The following is a 19366-nucleotide window of genomic DNA, read 5'->3' as shown; positions in this document are numbered from 1 at the left end:
AGGAGGTGGCTACACGGGTAGAAGGGGCTCTGTGGCGTGGACAGGGCAGTTGGTTAGGTTAGAGGGTCTCGGGAAAACACAAGAAGGGTTTCAGTCACAAAGGGCGCAGCCTGAACACAGGAATAACGTAGATACAGGAACCATTGGTATAAAAGTTGTAAACTGTCCTAGCTGTGTTGGGAAAGTACCAGAGCTCCAAAAGATAATAGAGAGCACTGATGCTCGTCATTGGTACTGAAAGCTGGCTAAAGCCAGATATAAGCTCAGCTGAAATTTTTGCGAAGAACTTAACGGTGTTCCGAAAGGATAGGCTAAACGCAGTTGGTTGTGGAATGATTGATGCTGTTAGAAGTAGTTTAACATGTCGCGAAATTGAAGTAGATGCTTCCTGTGAGTTAGTATGGGCAGAAGTCATTGATGGCAACCGGAATAAAATAATAAACGATTCTTTTACCGAGCTCAAAATACAGATGATACAGTTTCTGAAAGTTTCAAAGAAAACTGGAGTTTGATTTCAGACATGTACGAGAGTCATACGATAATAGTTGATGGTGACTTTAATGTAGACTCGATATGTTGGCGAAAATAGATGTTTAATTCCGGTGCTACACATCAAATATCATCTGAAATTGTACAAAACGCATTCTCTGAAAATTATATCGAGCAGTTAGTTCATGAGCCCACGCGAATAGTAAACGGTTGTGAAACACACTTTACTTTCAGCAACAAATAATCCTGAGTTAGTAACGAGCATCAAAATCGATACAGGGATTCGTGAACACAGGATTGTCGTAGCGAGATTGAATATTGTAATCCCCAAATCCTCGAAAAATAAGCGAAAAATATACCTATTCAGAAAAGTATGTAATAATCTACTTGAAGCCTTCCTGACAGACAATCTACACTCATTCCAGTGACTTGAATTCAAAGAAATAGTATCAGCATAAATGGAGAGATTTATACTAAATAAATTAACGAACGACGGAGCTGATCTGCCTTGGTACACAAAACGGGTTCGAATACTGTTCCAGAAACAGCAAAACAAACATGCCAAATCCAAACAGATGCAAAATCCCCAAGATTGGAGATCTTGATCAGAAGCACGAAATTTAATGCGGGCTTCAATGCGAGGTACTTATAACAGTTTCCACAACGAAACTTTGTCTCGAAACCTGGTAGAAAATCCAAAGAGATTCAGTCGCATGTAAAGTATGTTGGTGGCAAGAAACTATCAAAGACGTCTCTGAGCGATAGCAATGGAGACACTATCGAAGTTACTAAGCCAGCCTGGGTGGCCAATCGGTTTTAGGCGCTACAGTCTGGAACCGCGCGACCGCTACGATCGCAGGTTCTAATCCGGCTTCGGGCATGGATGTGTGTGATGTCCTTAGGTTAGTTAGCTTTAAGTAGTTCTAAGTTCTTGGGGACTGATGACCTCAGAAGCTAAATCACGTAGTGCTCAGAGCCATTTCTTTTAAGTTACTAAACACAGCCTTCCGAAATGACTTCACAAAAGAAGAAGAAGTAAATATTCCAGAACTCTAATCGAGAACAACTGCCATCATGAGTAACGTAGAAGTAAATATCCTCGGAGTAGTGAAGCAACTTAATCACTTAATAAAAGCAAGTCTTCTGGTCCAGACTGTTTACCAATTAGGTTCCTTTCGGAGTATGTTGATGCATTAGTTCCATACTTAACAATCATATACAGGGTGTTTCAAAAATGACCGGTATATTTGAAACAGCAATAAAAACTAAACGAGCAGCGATAGAAATACACCTTTTGTTGCAATATGCTTCGGACAACAGTGCATTTTCAGGCGGACAAACTTTCGAAATTACAGTAGTTACAATTTTCAACAACAGATGGCGCTGCAAATGATGTGAAAGATATAGAAGACAACGCAGTCTGTGGGTGCGCCATTCTATACGTCGTCTTTCTGCTGTAAGCGTGTGCTGTTCACAACGTGCAAGTGTGCTGTGGACAACATTGTTTATTCCTTAGAACAGAGGATTTTTCTGGTGTAGGAATTCCACCGCCTAGAACACAGTGTTGTTGCAACAAGACGAAGTTTTCAACGGAGATTTAATGAAACCAAAGGACCGAAAAGCGGTACAATAAAGGATCTGTTTGAAAAATTTCAACGGACTGGGAACGTGACGGATGAACGTGCTGGAAAGGTAGGGCGACCGCGTACGGTAACCACAGAGGGCAACGCGCAGCTAGTGCACCTCTATCCATACATAATTCAAACGCGGCAACCCCTCAGCGCCGCTACCATTGCTGCACCAGAGACATTCGCTAGCGATATAGTGCACACGATTGATGACGGCGATATGCATGTGGGCAGCATTTGGTTTACTGACGAAGCTAATTTTTACCTTTACAGCTTCGTCAATAAACAGAACTGGCTCCTATGGGGAACCGAAAAGCCCCATGTTGCACTCCCATCGTCCCTGCATCCTCAAAAAGTACTGGTCTGGGTCGCCATTTCTTCCAAACGAATCATTGGCGCATTTTTCAGATCCGAAGCGATTACTGCATCACGCTATCTGGACATTCTTCGTGAATTTGTGGCGGTACAAACTGCCTTAGGCGACACTGCGAACACCTCGTGGTTTATGCAAGATGGTGCCCGGCCACATCTCCCAGCCGACGTCTTTAATTTCCTGAATGAATATTTCGATGATCGTGTGATTGCTTTGGGCTATCCGAAACATACAGGAGGCGGCGTGGATTGGCCTCCCTATTCGCCAGACATGAACCCCTGTGACTTATTTCTGTGGGGACACTTAAAAGACCAGGTGTACCGCCAGAATCCAGAAACAATTGAACAGCTGAAGCAGTACATCTCATCTGCATGTGAAGCCATTCCGCGAGACACGTTGTCAAAGGTTTCGGGTAATTTCATTCAGAGACTGAGCCATATTATTGCTACACATGGTGGATATGTGGAAAATGTCGTACTATAGAGTATCCCAGACCGCAGTGCCATCTGTTGTTGACAATTGTAACTACTGTAATTTCGAAAGTTTGTCTGCCTGAAAATGTACTGTTGTCCCAAGCATATTGCAACAAATGATGTATTTCTATATCTGCTCGTTTAGTTTGTATTGCCATTCCATATATACAGGTCATTTTTGAAACACCCTGTACAACCGTTGGCTCGACGAAAGATCTGTACCTTAATACAGGAAAGTTGCACAGGTCACACCCATATTCAAGAAAGGTAGTAGGAGTAATCCACTAAATTACAGGCCCTTATCGTTAACATGTATATGCAGCAGCATTTTGGAATATATATTGTCTTCAAACAATATGAATTACCTCGAAGAAAACTGTCTATTCACACGCAGTCAAAAGGGGCTTAGAATACATCGTTCCTGTGAAACACAACTAGCTCTTTATTCACATGACGTGTTGAGTGCTATTGACAAGGGATTTCAGATCGATTCCGTATTTCTGGATTTCCGGAAGACGTTTGAAACTGTTCCATACAAGCGGCTTGTTGAGAAATTGTGTGCTTATGGAATATCGGCTCACTTAAGTGACTGGATTTGTGGTTTCCGGTCGGAGAGGTCAGAGTTGGTGGTAATTGACGGAAAGTCATCGAGTAAAACAGAAGTGATTTCTGGTGTATCTCAAGGTAATGTTATAGGCACTTAGCTGTTCCTATATAAACGATTTGGGAGACAATATGTTTACAAATGACGCTGTCGTTTATCGAGTACTAAAGTCATCATAAGATCAAAACAAATTGCAAAGCGATTTAGAAAAATTATCGGAACGGTCCAAAAATTTGCAGTTGAACCTATATAATGAAAAGAGTGAGGTCATCTATATGAGTGATAAAAGAATTTCGTTAAGCTTTGGTTACACGATTAATCTATCAGCCGTAAATTTAACTAAATACCTAGGTATTGCATTTAACTAGATTGGAGGAAACACATAGAAAATGTTGTGGGGAAGGCTAACCTAAGACAGTCTTTTATTGGTAGGGCACTTAGAAAACGTAACAGATCTACTAAGGAGACTGCCTACGCTACGCTTGTCTGTCGTCTGGAATACTGCTGCGCGGTATACGATTTTTACCAGATGGGACTGACGGAGTGCATCTAAAAGTTCAAATAAGGGCAGCATGTTTTGTATTATCGCTAACTGTGGGAGACAATGCCACAAAAATGATACAGGATTTGGGCTGGACATCATTAAAAGAAAGGCGTTTTTCGTTGCGAAGGAACCTTCTTACGAAATTCCAATCACCAACTTTCTCCTCTGAACGCGAAAATATTTTGTTGACAACGACCTACATAGGGAGAAACGATTACCACAATAAAATAACGGAAATCTGAGCTCGTACAGATAAATATAAGTGTTCGTTCTTTCCGCGTGATATCCAAGATTGGAATAAAAGAGGATTATGAAAGTGGTTCGGTTAACCCTCTGCCAGGCACTTATATGTGATTTGCGCAGTATCCACGTAGATGTAGATGTAAGTTTAGGTGTGTATATAACGTACTGTTTCATCTTGTAAACCTTCTGAACGCTTTATGAAAGAATTAGGTAAACTTTCTAGATTGTATTGCTATCGTCAACACAGAATCTGGGATTTACACGCGTCAGGTTTTAGAAATATATTTACGAACTACGGAATCAGTCTACAGTTTGGCCTCAACTCTTTGTATTAAGGAATAAAACACCACCAGATCGTATAAAACAGTTAACTGCCGTCCGTTCACAAGCCCATTTAATACACACTGAAGTAATAAATTTAGCATTGTAAAACATAAAAAAAGAAGCTACACAACAGTAGAGTGAGTATGAGGAGCATACATGGAAGTCAGAAAGTGTTGCTTAAGTCGCATTGTTTATATCATAAAGGGAAATCATTAAATAGCAAGTGTTTCTTGGCGTACGAAGATACTTTTCCCATACAGTGAATCATACATCCATATACTGTGGAACTTGAAACCAGACGCACACACAGATTTCGCAGTCTTCATCATGCATTAAATTTCAATTAGCATAGGGTATGTACTGTTCTTTGGTAAACATATGCAGTGGCGAGTATATGTGCCCCAATCGCTGCATTGAATTTTCTTAATTTAGCTTTCAACACTGACTCATCCTCTGCAAGAAATCTATATATTTGTTAATATATGTGTTTTTGTCAACCTACATAATAGAGAATTTTAATGTTTATGGATAATTTAGGATTTGTGTTATCTGAAGAAAAGAATTTGCTATGCATAGTCTGACAAGGCGATAATTAAGTGGAAATACACAATATTTTTTTGCCTATAGTTCTGCAGTTTGATGCTGTGAAATGACTACACATCTGTGAACAATTTGTATTCAGCTGGTGTTATTCTGAGTTTATTAATGAAGTGTCTGATGAAAATGTAACACTGTTATCTTATTTCACGACTTTGGAAGTTGTCTTTTTGGATCTTGGCATAGCAGATCAGACTTGGTTTTGAGCTTGTAGGATAATAATTTTCTTCTTCAGGAAGATGGTACGTATAATCAGGTTCGTGTGACTTGTGTTAACTTGTGATGGGCATTTTTTGCTTATCTTTACCAGACAGAATACTGTGTTATTCTTTTCGGAAAGTGCGTGAGATGACATTTTTGCAGGTTCCTATTATGTGCATAACTTGCGTAATCTCATGTTGATGATTGTGTATTTTACCAGTTACATAAAACATCTAACGCTGTATTCCTCAGTTTCGTTATCTAAGAAATTTGAGTTTGCGGTTTACTCATGTGTTAAGCTAGAATCACCCCATGAAAATCTTAAAAGTGAGGGGGGAGGCTATGAAAGTTAGAACTTAATATTTCTTTCGAAAGTTGGCCTCTGATTCTGCTACGGTTTGCATACACAATCTCTGAGTCCAAGATGTTATTGTCGAGAGTGGTAGCGCGCAAACAGTTATTAAGATTAGTTGGACACAGTCTGCAGTGAAAAGAAGCAGCGGGACATGTGAGGCCGCAGCCTGCCGTGACCGTGGTAACAGATCTGGAAATTTTGTAAGAATTAAGAATTTTTGGTAAATGGCATTCTGTTGCATAGAGTTGCTGCTTGCTTGCACACTGGACATGATTTTTAAGATTGCGAGTAATACTGGTATTTTTGTTGTGACCAGATATGAGGTCATTGATTATAGACATTGTGGAATAATTACTGTTGCTAATCTATTTGTCGAAGAAAAGGAGAGGTATGACTTAAGTTTGTCAGAGTTTAAATCGTCAGTTTTCTGAATAAAGTAAATGAAAGGTTTTGTTGGTTTCTTTTGTTTTTTCACCGCTTAAAGCTTTTTAACCAAAACCCTCCTGATCATTGAATTTGTATACAAAAATGGCAATAGTTGTGACAGTAGCCGTGAGCATGCGTTGTACTCTTCATGGATCGCAGTATTTCTTTTGAAACAGTTTAAAATGTTGCTGGATGCCTAATATTCACCCATTTGCAGCAACAAGCGAAGTAAGTTGTACGTTGTGTACAGGGGCATTAACGTTGTAATTCTTAGGTGACGTTAGAGTATATTTGTATAATCACAGTCAGACACAAGAAAATCTGATTCTATTGATTTGTAGGAAGAGCAATAAATTTCTGTCTCTGTTCTCCCCTGGAATACTAATGTACACATTTCCATACGCCTTTCACCAGTGTAATAATAATTACAAATAAAGAAGTAAGGAAATTTTCAATGTCTCAAAATAACTGCGTATAAATATTTTAGGTTTTTGTCCATATTGTATGTAGTGGCTTCTTAATTACTGAAGGTGTTTTAGACCTGTATTAGCACCTAAAAGATGACATGTGTTTTACCATTGATGTTTTTCGTTTTCATGTTATCTGTAGGTTACAGCTTTGAACAACACAGTTATCAATACACAGGTAGTTTGAATAAAAACGATTTAAGTCACAATTTTTCTGTGTTTCATTAAATTACACGATACATTTCGTACACAGTCTGCAGTTGCATATCGTCTGATACGTAATTTAAATTTGCGCTTAAATGTGGTGAAATACATTCTCCAGTTATGAGAATGTTAGATGGTAGATTACGAATTTCGTGAATTAAGTGGGGCAGTAAGTGAGAAACTGTGGAAATATTAATTGAAAATTTTACCGAATTAACAAGTAAGCACATCTTTATCCATTTGTGGTTAGCATACTTCGTTTCTTCACACTGTCGTCACTTATGTTGCACAATTTTTACGATCTTCAAAAACACTACACACATGTAATTTAACCTGATGTGAGCAGAAATGCCGTTTATCAAATAGTGCCAGATATGTGAATTTTAAGTAGCTGACGAATGCCAGGAATAAATTTAAAATAAGTCTTCCAAATTACTAAAATATCTATGGCTAGTGAATCTGTTCATTTAGCACGGCTGAGGTACATGGATGAAATCGTTAAAGATGTGATATGCAGAAGATGAAGAGAAAAGCTGAAAGACGCACAGAATGGAGACAAACTGCCATTGTAGCTGTTGCAAACCAATCCTTGGATTGACCACTACGGTAGAAGAAGGAAGAACTGATTTATGTATGGTAATCGTGTACAAATTTCAAAACCCACTACAAGTACGCGCATTCTTTCAGGCACAACCGCTTTGAAAAATCAGTTATTGCACATCACTTTCTGGAAACCAAACATATGTTCAACGAAATACAAAACAGTTCGCTAATATTATACAACTAAGCTTATGGAGAGGTCATGAATTCCTCCACAGAATCAAAAAGCCTGAATTTACACTCTGACATAATCTTAATCTTTGATCACGTAACGTTAAACTAGATCAGTTAAGTGTTTTTCAAACAGTTTCATATAAATGTGCGTCTTGAGAGACGTGATGTGCTATGAACATATGAATAAACCAATGTATACTGTCCTCAAAAGGTTAAACATGTTCTTCCTTGTTTGTTAGACTAATATTTCTCTGTTACGTCGACTTTTCCTGATCTACTTCAAATAAGACCTGTCGTTCTTATAACAGGAAACTGAAGTTTACCTCGCTCAAAGGCCAATGTATATTATTTATTAGCCGATTTGCACCTGAAGATTGACAAAAAGAGTCCAAAACGTGTAGTCTAACGTAATAAAACAAGAAAAATTATGACTGGACGCGTTTTTACTCAGAGTTTATGTGGTTTCGTTTTACTGAAATGAAACATCATCAGTGGCCAGTAATGGAACATAATTACAGTCTGCCTTGATTCTTACATCTCAAAGGAATTCATTGCAAGCTATGGTGATTTTAATTACGGCATTTTACGTCAGATTTTCGTTCACAAAAATAAACTGCGTCTGCTTGCAAGTTTTAAGCGTGTAGCTTCGTCTGCCACTGTTGTTTGCAGTCTACTCCCACGCTGTTTTACAGAACTACACACTTCTTGATTTGAAGTGAAAGTTACGAATAACATTTACAACGAAGGAAGAAAACTCATCAACGTTGTGTAATACAGAAGACAAAATAAGTACAGATCATGTACCACTGTTCCTCCCTAGAAGTAATCAAAAGTAATAACTATTTAACGAAATTAATCTTATTGCTTTACTGATGACACTCTGTTACGCTACATAAACGCACAAAACAAGCAAATGTGTGCTATATCCTTTTCTCAACTACGTAGTTTCAAGTGACAATCAAAAAGATGACACATAACAGACTATGGACCTTGTGTAACTTTTCTAAAGAATCAGAATGAGACCACCTGAAGATGACAGGTATCGAAACATCTTTGAGTTAACAAAGATGAGGAATACTCTGCTTTTTGCAGAAAGCAGAATATTGAAATCACAAATATAACTGCCAATGATACAGAGAGAAGGAACTTTAAATGAACTATTAATTGGTACAGATAACTTAGGTTAAGAAGCCTTTCCACCTTTTTGTGATTTTAATTAATTTTCTATTCCTCCACCACTTATATTATATGCCAATTCGACGTTAAGGTGGCTATTAAAAGTAAGACCGATATAATGATCTGTGTTGAGACAGTTTCCCTAATTCAGTATTTTGGCCTTTGGTCTCTCATCTTTCGCTCCAGAGGCAACGTGGACACTATATCACTAAATGTGCAATTTTAACCCGTTTGTCAACTGTACGTAAGATAAAAACTCGGTACAATTTTAGTCAGATCGGTTGGAAAATAGCAGCCCCATATTAATTAAACTCTTCTCGTTCTGCTTAAACTTTATTGGAATTTGATTTCCTTTTAATTCTCAAAAACTTTTTATTTCATTTATATCTGTAGTTAAACCTTATTGATGTCTTACCATTTTTTCTAAAACTGATGTCTAACCATGTCAGATCTTCTCAATCATGCAACACCTTATTCTGCACTTATATATGAAATACGCGCTGTAAGACGGTTTTAGATAAAGATCTCTCCTTTAGTCTTAGAAACCATCACGCTAATAGTTCGATTTCCAGGCAGAGCAAAGCGAATAACTATGACTCGATTGTAAGAGACAGGATATGACGTCACCAAGAGGTAACAGGTTTGACAGGACTGGGATCAAATTCTCCACCCAGAATGGGTGTGGAATAGATTAGTTACTGTCCTTAATCTCACTTGCTTCTAAGCTGGAATAGTAGACAATGAATGCAATGGAACGGAAGAGAATTTAAAATTTTAGCATAAGATGTATTTTAAAATATACATTTGATGTTTTTAGTCAAAGTTTCTCATTGGTTACAACATAATCGGCACATAAAAACCTACTGCGTCTGTAAAAATATGAAACACATGAATGTGTTTACAAACTGGCATCCGTATTGTTCCATTGTGCTAATATTGTGCTATTTTTTTTGTACTAAAAATGCATAGTGCCTAATGAGAATACAGTGAGCGATTCGTATGGAAATTTTTTATGGGATTTGTCAGTCACGGAACACAAAAACAGTTCCTGGGCAATTTCCACTTGTTAGTATGACACAGGCGGATGTGTTAAAAGCATTACAGCATATGATTTGGTAATTTAGACAGACCTATCACTTGGCGAAATGGCACGAAACGAATTCATATCATATTATCATATAAAAACTAATAATGTGTAAAGACAGTTTTACTACCGGTAAGTCAGGCATATGTACAGTATTTAACAATGACGTTCTGAGCCTAGCAGATGAGTTAACAGAAACTTAGTTTTCACAGGAAATCATATATCTATCTTAGAAAATGGTTTTCCACGACTACTGTCGGAAATACAACTTTTTGATACTGGCAAGGTTGAGACTTATTCAATAATCACATCATTGGAGGTTAACAACTCTCATGCTTATTATGTTGCATTTAGCAGAACGCTAAAGCGCTGCACTATTTGCAAACATTTTTGAAAAGGCTGAGTAGAAAACAGTAATTTATCATTATAGTTCACTTAATGCACTGCGATACGAACAGTCAGGTTTCTGAAGGGGCTTAACAACTGGAAACACTATATTCTCTTTTATCAGTTAGACGCTGAACGAATTCAACAAAAAGTAGCGTGCAACAGACATCTTCCTTTTGATTGCGTGGATCATAAAATGTTACCACAGAGGATTATGGAATAAGAGGAGTAGCTCACAATTGGTTCCTCTCATACATGAAGAACAGACAGCAAAAGGTCACTCTTCAGAGTTATGAGAACAACTATGAGTTAGCATGTGATTGGAGAAATATTCAGTGTACGCCACCTCAAGTATCGGTGTTGGTACTTAGGCGGTTTCTTGTATATACAAATGTTATAAGTTATTATATGCCAGTAGTTTCTAAATTAATACTTTCTGCTGATAACACAAGCTTTTATACATTAATGTTACGATTTCTACTATGAGTGTTTCTAAAATAAATCTGTTTTTTGATGACACTAGCTTGGCAGTGAGTGCTGTTGAAGACAACATAGGCCATGTTAATACAGTTAAAGAAAAATTTTCATGGCTGTAAAATATAAGTTGATGATAAATAACAGTAGAAATCAGTTCGTTTATGACATAGTTCAACTTAAACTGGCATTTTCATTATGAAGAATGCGTGTAAGACTAGTAATTCTGAACAGTTCGAAATTCTAGGTGTTCAGATACGTTGTAAAATGTCATGGAAGCCTATATTCTGGACTGAATGCTTGTATACTTGCTCTCAGAATATTATTTATATTAAGTGAACGAGCAACATGAAAATTAGTCTACTTTGCTTATTATCATCCGCTTACCTCATATGACACTATAATATGGGATAAATATTCCTACTCGCAAAAGGAATTTTCGGCTCAAAACCGCACAGTTACAGCATAATTTTATTCAACCTCTTGTCGACATCTATTCAGGTGTCAGGGAATTATGATGTTGACTCCTCAATATGTACTTTATTTTACATTGTTTGCTGTTGACGATATCTGCTTCTTCACAAGCTTTAGTAGCTTTCACTCAGTTAACACAACGTAGAAAACCAATTTGGACCGCACTTCCTGATTCTTTTAGAGACAGACGAGCAGTGTTGTGCAGCATCCCTTTTCAATAGCCTCCCCAGGGAATAAAAAAGATGTTTGCAGTAACTATAGCACATTCAATGCTGAACTAAAGAATTTCCTCATGGACCACTTCTTCTGTTATGTCAGAGAGTTTCTCGAAAATTTACGCTAATTCTCCCAGTCCTTAATTGATTATGTATTACCTTATACTGTGTGTTAACTATTATGTGGGAAAGCTGTGTAGAATGGTTAGATTATTTACAGAGAAGGCGAAAAAATTCAGAATTGCAAATACCCAATTCGTTTTCTTAATTAGAGACACATTTCTCGTTGCATGTTTGTCTTCTTCGTGTCGTTTTCGTTTTCAAATTTTTAGCTTTCTGCGGCAGGTTTTATGAAGTTTCAAATGTTTCTTCTGAAATTTTCATGTTTTTTTTTCCTTTTATCTTAGTTGCCATCGTGCTAGTAATTACGCAAATCCTTTTGGTACAGAGAACACAGTCAGTAGTGGGAACTTGCTGTGCAGTTATTACTGGATAGCGTTTAGTGTTTACTGAATATTCTTCCCCTGTCAGGAGCCGACTCGGCAATTTCCTAGAGGCGCACAATCGCAGAAACGCGTTTTAGTGGCTTCAGTTGGAGAGCGCCTACAGTCATTCGTATGACGCCTGCTCGGCCACATAGTTATCGGATTGGTGAGTGGGTGAGGGATGTCGCCAGTAACACAGGGTTTGGTCCTAAGGGGAAATTTAGGCCACGATTCCGAGGTCCTTGCCGGATCGTAAAGCATCTGAGTACCTCGTATCTGGTCGCTAATCTCGGGTCCACCTAAGTCAGCTTAAGCTCGGGTACCGAGGCACCTCCTAGACTATTCCGCAGTTTTCTTGGCTGCCCCGTGTTCATCTTTGTGGGGTGGAGGTTCAGCTTCTGCGTTGCTGGCACTAGGCTCCATCGATTGTAGATCCGATTGTTGTGAGTCAATTTTCGATGCCTGATTGTCTTCTTCGCAGTCTTTGCCAGATGGAAATTTAAATGAGGGGCGCGCGGTCTGCAGAGGCTTACGTTCGGGCATCAGCTGTAAGAACGACAGTGACGTGTGGCGCTGGGGAGTGGCCGAGTTGGTACGACGAAGGAGCGTGGACAACTGTTGCGGCGTGTTTCGCCGTTTGAATGCAGATCCGCTGTCGATGGCCACTGGGATTTCCTGGAGATTTGGACAGATTTCCTTCGCGTCTGTTACATGTTACTAAAATTGAAAGACTGGAGTCGTCCAATTGTTTGTTGTCGGGTTCTGTTCACGTTAATTGACTACCTGTGTGCAATGAAAACTATATTGGTTGTTCCAGTTATTTGTCACTGAATTTGGTCTGGGCGCCTGATATTTTCATGGTATTTAAGGGAGTACTAGCTACGCACAACGGATAGACACGAAGCCGAGCTTAATGAGTAGCTAGAGGTCATGCCAAATAGTACGTAAGTCAGTGCCTGACGTTCAAGAGCGCGCCGATATAATTTTCCTATTTCCTGTCTCTATGTTATTGTTTTATTTCGTTGTTGTAGAGAATTGGCTAATCAAATTTTAGAAGCCGTTACTGGTCAAGTGCTCATCTACGTTAGTCACACTTGGGTTCATTAGTGTCGTGTATTATTGAAGGTTTATTTATAACCAGTTGGGCCGATATGTTTGTCTATTGATTCGCCAGAATGTTGTCTTCCGCTGAAGTGTTTATGTTTCCGATAATTGGCAGTGGACGACGCGAGCAAACTCCGATCGGGGTATCACGGTGGATGAGAGAAATTTAATGACCTGGATCGATGTCATTGATGACGTTGTTAGTGTCTTGCAGTTCCATCTTTCCGGTGAAGCGTTGTGGTTTCCTAGAAGCTTAACTGTATCCCAAAGTTATATACAGCTCCATATTTACTTCTCGTCCGTGAGTCTCCTCTATCTGGTAGCACCTTTCTTTTTGCTCGCTTCCACCACAAATTTTCCAAGTAAAAATTGCAATGGCTCCATGTTAAAAGTGTTTAAAATCGTATTATTATATTCTGGCCATGAAATGTATGTGAATCTCAAACCTGTGAGTAATACTCAAGAGAAACTTAGTCGAGTGCATTTATCTGTTAATACTTTAATTTGTTACAATTGATTAAAATCAGTCCATGGAAGCAGTTTTAGAATTTGACATGGAAGCCAGTTCCTATGTAAGTCAAGAAGCATTCAGTTACGTCTGTTAAATTTTATTAACGTGGTTTTATGGACATTGTTTTAATTACTGAAAATTGGTTGACTAAATTTTAAAAGATCTGGGTTTGACACATTTAAATGCATTAATCTTCCTATCTGAGTACTGCTGCTGGTTCTGTGGGACACGAGTCTTTATTATAAATGTTTTCCTCTTGGTTTCATTACAGTATGTGTTTGTAATAATGGAGTGTTTGGCAACTACAAACTGGTTATGTGTTTCATTTCGAGTGTCGAAAGGAATGACGCATCAGTGTGTACTAAAATTTATCCTGATGAGCACATGACGGACGGGCATCTGATGTATGCCGTGGCATTGAGTCTGAAGCCAGACCGCTGTATACTGAAATATTTCCTAATAGATATTTTCCGAACGGTAAGGCATTTTCAGATAGTACAGGACATCTTGAGCGGACAAGCTCTTTTGAGATAACTTCGTTTCATTGCGAAAGAATGAACAGTGTTACAACGCCTGTTTCGGAAGATAGTGTACTTCATTTTGATGAGGACAATAATGAGAGCAGAACCAGAGAAATAGCAGAAAATGAGGACTACAGTAATGTGACTAGCACGGAAAGTGTTAAAGATAACATCTGATTAATTAAAACAATCTTAAGAAAAAGCAAAGTCTTACTGAAATAGATTTTTAATTCAGAAAGATTTTTGCACTTGTTTACTGGGTATATGTGCTCAAGAACAGTTAACTAGTAAGTACGCTCTATCCAAAAATTTACAAAACAGAAGACAACTTAGCTAGAAAATCGAAAAGCCAAAAACGAAGCACAAATGAAACAACAAGAAATGTGTCTCTAAATAAGAAAACACATATAATTGACCATATGTACGCATCAGTATTTCTGCCTCTTTTTACATTCTCTGTCTATTCCCTAGTATTTTCCCAAACCTTAGTTAACACCGTGTAGACTCGCAACTTGTCAGCTGGGTATGGTTTATCTGCATTTCATTTTATTTATATTAATGAGAAGTGCAGACTCGTTCCTTGACCGAGGAGCTATGCCCCTCTGTTTGGTCTGACGGAACGAAACATAATAAAAGTAGGTAAAATGACTTACTAAGAAGTTTCTTCCTGTTATTGGAGTATCTGTTCTAATCTGAGACGGACAAATCTATTGCAATTATCTGTATTTTACTTTCATATAATTATTATTTTGTATGCAAATATAACATACATTAAAATCTAATTCTCTCATCATTAACTACTGAGGCACACATAAATCAGGCGCACATAAAACAGCGAATATCATTAATAGCTCAATAAACATCAAGTGATTACATCATAAAGGCAAAATGAATAAGAAGGTTATAATCTCGTAGGCTGATTGCTTACATGTCGCCTATGTATCCGAATAGCAGGCTCAGAGCCACTCCAATATTTTGTGTGTAGAACAAGACGTCATTGGCGGACTGCTGGTTGTGGCAGACCCTGTTCATCAGGGAGGGGACAGTCAGAGCGAACCACGTGCCGTCGTAATCGCAGCCGTGCTGACACTTGACGGGTTCTGAACTGTTTCATCTGATGTCATGGCTCTGGTTGTACATCAAGCACTTGCTGAATGAATTGCCTGCCCTGTGTGAGGTCAGATATTTTTTGATCAAGCAGCATAGAAGGCTCTAATATAACAACACTGCAATCAAAGCGAAAGCAGTTACAATGAAATCTTAGCGAATGATAACTGAAGTATAAGATTTCTAAACAAATATTTCCTATGAATCAGGCCATTTCCTAGTACCAACTATGGCTAACAGAATCCACTTATATATGAGTCTGTGAATTCGTCAAACTGATACACAAAACCAACTATAAAAAACGCGAAACTATCGTCAGCTCGTTCTTCAATTTGGATTTCATAGTGATTTACTCGGCATCATTCTATTGGAGTTGGTATGCCGTTGCCTTCCTCGGACTGTAGAGATATCGCAGCCAACTGTAGGGGACCGACAGTTAAACATGGGTAATGAATCACGATGGTACTCGGCATTTTTTTCCGTCAATGTATTGTCAGAGTTGAAAGACGTGACTGAGGACCAGCCGTAATGAAATTTGAACCCTGTTGTGATTTTGTGATAGATGATGTTCTTTCCAAGATTATATGAGTTTCCGCCAGTCAGGAATCATATACAACATATCAATATAGTGCCATATGAACTGGCCCAATGTTTATTAATTTTCTCTTAAGTCCGACGTTGCTTCATACAGTGATGTATAGAATAGATGAATTTTTATCATTTTCCTTTCACATAGAGCAAAGTTTCTCGACTACTTATAGAGCAGTGTAGCACTGTGCTCTTCTTGCTTGGACACTAAGGCGAGCGGGAGCCGGCTACAGATTTGTGAATTCGATTGCGTGTTTACTGCGAAAAGTTTATTTAGATTTATGTGAAATGCCATCCGAGCTGTAAGTAACATGTCTTCCTCGAGGAGAGAAACTTCTAAATTTGATTCTGGTGTTATATGATGTAAAACTCCTTATTAGTGAAGTGTCAGGTCCTCAAATGAAATACGCTGGGAACTGCGTGAATACAAAATACACTCGTTACCAAGCGTTTGAGCGAATAGTAGGGAACACTGTTGATTCTTAAAAATTTAATCTTACTCATGGTTTTGTTAGCACAGAATTACTAACTTACTCATTTCTTGTCTTGCGACCAGCGGAAGTCTGTAAGTTGTTATAGCCATTCTGTCAGAAATTTATTGTTGGAAGTGGTAGCTTAAAAGAGACAGTTTACGATGTCAGAGAAGAATGGTCTGAAAATGTCTCCTATGAATTGTTCAATGGCAGCCGAAAAGCTAAAGTACGTTACCCCTTAATGTGACCGTATGCGGTCATATTGCGTAGTTTTTGCGTGGAAACCAATATCCCACACACAGTGCTGATGATTGATTATCTGAGGGAAAAGAGTGGTTATAGACTTCTTATACAATTTCCTATCGAAAAGGAGCAACTGTTAGTAAGGTTGACTGACTGCACATTAGAGACATCAGAGACTAATCGTGAAAAGTGAATGAAGATGTTACAGAAGCCGTCACTAAAGAGCCAGGGAGGGGAACTGAGGGTCAGAATTCTGAAAATTAATCAATCGATGAGCATACTATCACTGATAACACACAAAAAGAGGCACATGAGAATGCACGTATGAAAGTGGAAGGACGTGAAGAAACTGCAGCAAGCGTTCATGAAAGAGAAGAAAATTTAAGAAACATGACAACTTACTATTCTCAAAATGCAGGAAACGTATGTGAGGATGACCGATGTTATCACCGTATTCTAAATATTCTTCGAAGATGGACGCAATATGGAAAGCTCTTCTGTTCTGCGGCATTCATCGACCACTTCATTGCAAATGTACGAAACAACAACACTACCCCGTTCAAAACAGACAAGGCAAAAATCGTGAAAGTTGACAAACGAAATGATACGGTCTGTATCGAATATCAGAAAACATAAAAGTAAGACTACGATGAAGTCGTGCGTTTTTTGTGTTGCATGCCAAAACTCAATGAGACGAAACAAGCGGCTGCTAAGCAAAACGTTGCTTCCTTTGCAATAGAAAATTTAGACCCTGCCTAACAAATCAATTCATATATGAACGTCGATAGAGTTTTTATGATGGTATCTTGCATATGACCATCTCATGCAAATGGTAAGTCTTGGAGGAAGTTCTTAAATACTCATAAATTCGATGTTGCATTCCTGCGGGAAGCACTATTTAGTAGAAGCAACATAAATATGACATAAAAAGTTTTGTAGGTGACTGTCTACGTCTCTTAATATTTTTTTAAAGCATATTAGTGCCGTCAGCTGTACAGTTGTATATATAGTCTCTAACTACAGTTATTACAAGTATCTTCACGCAAGTGAAACAGTGTATAACAGTGGTAAAAAAATACAATTTTGTCAAATATGACCCAATCTAGTGTAGATTTTACCCAACTGTCGTAGGGGTCAATCTGAACACAGTCGATGAAAATGTTCTATATCTTAGGAAAATTGCAGAAATGGGACAGTCATGTACATTTTCAAATTTGATCCATTGATGTACGCTGTTTTTCTTGCAAGAAGATGGTTGTAATAGTGAAACCGTTAGAGAAGAAACATGCAATTGCACAACTCATGGCACAAGTATCCTTTTCCATAAGTAATATTAATGCTATTAATAATAAGAATAGTAGTAGTAGTAATTGTGAAGCATTGATGTGGGTAACTAAAATTTCAACTTGGCCAGCTGAAAACAGTCGAGGGTAGCAGTACACCATCACTTTGAGTCCCAAATGTCATGACACGTAGTCATCAAACCCTAATACAGATGAACAAGTTGATGGAATGAAAATATGAAATAAATAAATAAGTGATTATGCAAAAAGTAAAACTAGTGCTGTAGGAGAACAATGTGAAGCATTATTAATACAGTAGCTGGCTTTCTACAAAAATCGTTTCTGATGGCTAAAGTGAAGCATATACAATGAAATTAGGTGACGTCATTATTCCTTTATTAGACTGCTATACATCTAGCATGATCAGTTGACTTCTGCCTCCACGTAAGAATGTGGAATTTTAATTTGTATTAGTACAAATTTAACTTATTTTCAAGGGAAGCAGCAGAATTGTGACACGTAACAAAAGAATATCCCAGGAGAAACTGATGCTCATACATTCTTAATATCCCGTATGGCAAATCAAAAAGCGTAATTTGTAAAATAGATGGATGGTAATAATTCATTGAATAACGATTTTTAAAAGAAAAGAGAGTGTAACAGAAAGATAATACATATAAGTTCAAGTAACCAATAGAAAGTGTTTCAAAGGAGCAGCAATCCAGTGTTAGTGCAAGAGGAGTTCCAATAGAGAACCTAAAGTCTACAAACAAAGACGTTAAGGGAGAACCTTCCTGAACCGTGTACTTAGTTAAATGGTGAGTTAAATGGAGAGTTAATAACAGCCTGCCTAATGTTGAAGAGAAACTTACTATTACAGGGAGAGGGAAGAGTCAATTTAAGCTTTTGATTGATGAACTAATAAAGTTAGAAAATGATTTTTAAAATGTTAGGGAAGAATGTGAGATGGATAAAACAGATTGGTCAGCAAAGCTAGAGGTCGTAAATGGTAAGGAGGAGGTTACGTACAACCGAGCACCAATATCAAGTAACGCTACATTATTAGTTGGCATACAAAAAGAGTTTCAAAGTAGTTACGGTAATTATTGAAAAGGATGGTTAGACATTAAGGAAGAAGTTAAGTGAACATTTTAAGTTAATGGTGGTGGTCATTACATTCTTGAGGAATTATCACGTTTTGATATCAGTCCAATCTCTTAAAAAGGCTTAAGTATTTAAAAATTAAACAAATGGCACTCATCTTCAGACTTCATTGCAGCAATCTGATCTTCTACCAAGGAGGTCTTGTAGCTGTAAGATTCAATTAGTATGTTGTCATTTGGATGGTGAAATGTATTGCAGAAGTGTGCCTCACCTCATACGTGTGAAATATCAGAAAAATTCGGATATCTATTTATACAAGCTTGCTGGTGTAAAGCAGAATAAGATGATGAAAAGAGCATTAGACTAACTATAGAAAACTTTAGCCAATATGGCTTTACAATTACTGCTCACTTTCACAGGTGTATTATTTTGAGG

Source organism: Schistocerca gregaria, chromosome 3, assembly GCF_023897955.1.
Source record: "Schistocerca gregaria isolate iqSchGreg1 chromosome 3, iqSchGreg1.2, whole genome shotgun sequence".
Taxonomy (NCBI): Eukaryota; Metazoa; Arthropoda; class Insecta; order Orthoptera; family Acrididae; genus Schistocerca; species Schistocerca gregaria.
This window is presented reverse-complemented; position numbering follows the sequence as displayed.